The sequence below is a fragment of the Myotis brandtii genome, unplaced genomic scaffold (genome assembly GCF_000412655.1).
Source record: "Myotis brandtii unplaced genomic scaffold, ASM41265v1 scaffold1012, whole genome shotgun sequence".
In the NCBI taxonomy this organism is placed as follows: domain Eukaryota; kingdom Metazoa; phylum Chordata; class Mammalia; order Chiroptera; family Vespertilionidae; genus Myotis; species Myotis brandtii.
In genome coordinates this window covers 199,246-202,299 of record NW_005353371.1, presented here as the reverse complement: position 1 = coordinate 202,299, position 3,054 = coordinate 199,246, and the positions used below count along the sequence as shown (strand labels likewise).

General features: G+C 45.3%; 1 protein-coding gene and 1 long non-coding RNA gene across 2 annotated transcripts in view; both read right to left on the bottom strand.

Moving 5' to 3' along the window:
• Window positions 1-3,054, bottom strand: part of LOC102260233 (zinc finger protein 14-like) — a 36,147-nt gene that overhangs the window by 12,557 nt on the left and 20,536 nt on the right. The window lies entirely within an intron of this gene.
• The window catches only part of LOC106725143, a 9,186-nt gene that overhangs the window by 2,783 nt on the left and 3,349 nt on the right, over window positions 1-3,054 (bottom strand). The window contains exon 2 of the long non-coding RNA XR_001361013.1: window positions 527-529. This is a non-coding gene — a long non-coding RNA (uncharacterized LOC106725143). The remainder of the gene's footprint in view (window positions 1-526; window positions 530-3,054) is intronic.

Here is a 3,054-nt window from a genome sequence, read left to right as displayed (position 1 = left end):
GGTGGTGGTGGGAGCCTCTCCTGCCTCCTCAGCAGCGTTAAGGATGTCCAACTGCAGTTTAGGCCTGCTCCCTGCTAGCAAGTGGACATCTCCCGAGGGCTGCCAGGCTGCCAGAGGGATGTCTGATTGCCATCTTAGGCCCAATCCCCCGGGGAGGGGGCCTAAGCCAGCAGGTGGTCATCCCCTGAGGGGTCCCACACTGTGAGAGGGCACAGGCCGGGCTGAGGGACCACCCCCTGCCCCCCGAGTGCACAAATTTTTGTGCACCGGGCCTCTAGTACTAGAATAATGGAACAGAACAGAGAACCTAGAAATCGAACCAAGCCATTACACTCAATTAACATTTGACCAAGGAGGCCAGAGCATAGAATGGAGTCAACAGAGTCTCTCCAATAAATGGTGTTGGGATAATTGGACAGACACATGGAAAACAATGAAACTACACCACTAACTTACACCATACACAAGAATAAACTCAAAATGGATAAAAGACTTAAATGTAAGTCATGAAACCATAAAAGTCTACTTACTGAAAGAAAACTTGGCTGTGAAACAGTTTTATGCAGGCAGCAGCCTCAGAGGTCTTGTGTTGACTGTGCTTTCTGATTGCATCATTGCCTCCTGGGCTTGATGAATCTGTTTTTTGTAAATTTCCTGGCCTAAGTGTACAGTGTCATAAATTCTACAGTCGGGTACAATAATGTCGTAGGTCTTCATAATCACTCACCAATCACTAACTCCTGCAGAGCAGCCTCTAGTCCTATTCAGGGTCAGTGCCCCACAGGGATGTACCATTTATCTGGCACGCCGCATTTTTACTGCACCTTCTGATAAATGCTTACTACCATTGCATTACAATTGCCTACAGTATTCAGTACAGTAGCATGTTGTACAGGCCTGTTGTCAAGGACGCACAGGCCATACCACATAACCTAGGTGTGTAGTAGGCTATGATAGATCCTTCTTTCCCCCAACTGGTGGGCGGAGTACGATGTAACCTGCAGCCCGGAAATACCGGAGTGAGTAATCATGTACCTTACATTGACTATACATGGACCACCAATCCACACCTGCCAAATACCCTAAGCCCTTGTTCCTATATGGACCATACAGTAAGCTACCAATCAGTGTGCACCAAGTACACTAAACCCCCACCCCTTCCCATTGCGCCCTTCAAAAGGCATGCCCACCTCTGCACATGCTGCTGTTCTCCCCTTGCCAGACAGCCCTGCAGGTGCTTCCTTCTAATAAAGCCTGTAGTCCTGGTTTTCGGCCTCTGTCTGATTTTTCAGGCTACACCATGCAGGTTTGTGTAAGAGAACTGAAAACAACAAAATTGCCTCAGGATGTCCTCCCCAGGTTCAGGGGTGCAGGACTGTATGTAACTGAAGTTTCAACTTCTCCCAGGAATAAAATTTTAACCCAATCACTCTGCAACTTGTTCAACACTAATCTGTCTAAAGGACTCTTGCTATTCCTTCCCCTAAGGAAAGGTGACCCTGCCTGAAGCAATCCTTTCTTTTCTTTTGCTAATAACCTCTCAAAGCCACTTCCTTTCTGCCTATTGTAAAAGCCTTCCATTTTGAACAGCTTCTGTGAGATTCCATTTACTAGATGGGATGCTGCACGATTCATGTGTGGGCCACAGTGGCCACATGCTAACCTCACAAGCTCAGGGAAGGCCTCAATGGCGGTCTTGCAAAGTCAGAGACCTAAGGTAACCAGACAGGATGGTCTGAAATTAAACTTTAACTAAAATCAGTTATGGTGGGTAGTTACATCCTAGGCCTGTATCTTCACTGATGACAAGTTAAACCTTTACCTTAACTGAACCCATCTGTCTTTTTGCATCTATAATAACACAAGAGGTCAGATGCAGGAAATTCGTGCAAGAGTAGGGCTCCCTTCCCCGGCTGCCAACACCAGCTTCCCTCTGGCACCTGGGACCCAGGCTTCCCGCCCGCTACCAGCAGGCACCTGGGACCCGGGCTTCTCTTGCAGCCCTGGCTTCGTCCGGAATGTCCTCAGGAAAGATGTCTGGTCTAATTAGCATATTATACTTTTATTATTATAGAAATCCTTGAAATGTCTGGGTAACTTGTAACCTCCCTTTTTCCAGACCCCTTGGGACACAACTTAAAGTGCCTAGGCGACAGGACAGATACCACAAATTCCTTCATCATTATCATGTTAATTGTTCCAGCACCCACCTAAGTATGTGTCTATCATTTTACACTTTATCCAATCCCACAGTCCCCCCGCCCTTTGCTTTCTCCCGCCTCTCTAATCAATCACCAGTGGATTTCATGTAACCCAAGTAAGTCCCTTCCTTTGATTTCAAAATATAAAAATATAAGAGAAACCGCCATTCCCTGGAGCATTATCCCAACCCGTTGAGATACTGCTTCCCTGATATTGTTGACAGATTGGCTCAAATAAACTCACAAAAATTCTTTACAGGTTTGAATGGTTTTTTTCGTTAACACGTGAATGGGGAATCAAGCCAGTCAGACCTTCCAATTCACTCGAGACCTAAAGTAACCACAAAGGATGGTCTGAAATTAAACTTTAACTAAAGCTGTTATGGTGGGCAGTTACTTCCTAGGCCAGAATCTTCACTGACAAGGTCAACCTTTACCTTAACTGAGCCTATCTGTCTTTTTGCATCTATGATAACATACTCTTGAAATGTCTGGGTAACTTGGAACTTCCCTTTTTTCTGGAGCCCCTGGGGCACAACCTAATTTGTTGGGCACCAGAACAGATACCACAAATTCCTTCATTATCATGTTAATTGATCCTGCACCCACCTAAGTATGTGTCCATCCTTTAACTTTTTATCCAATCCCAGGGGTTTCTTTATCCCTCCTCCTTAAACTATCACCAATGAATTTCATGTAACCCACATATGTCCCTCCCTTGATTGCAATGTATAAATACAAATGTAACCCGCCAGAATTATCTCAATTCATTGAGGTTCTGCTTCCTGGCATATGTCCACAGTTTGGCTCAAATAAACTCACAAAAATTCTTTACAGGTTTCAATGGTTTTTT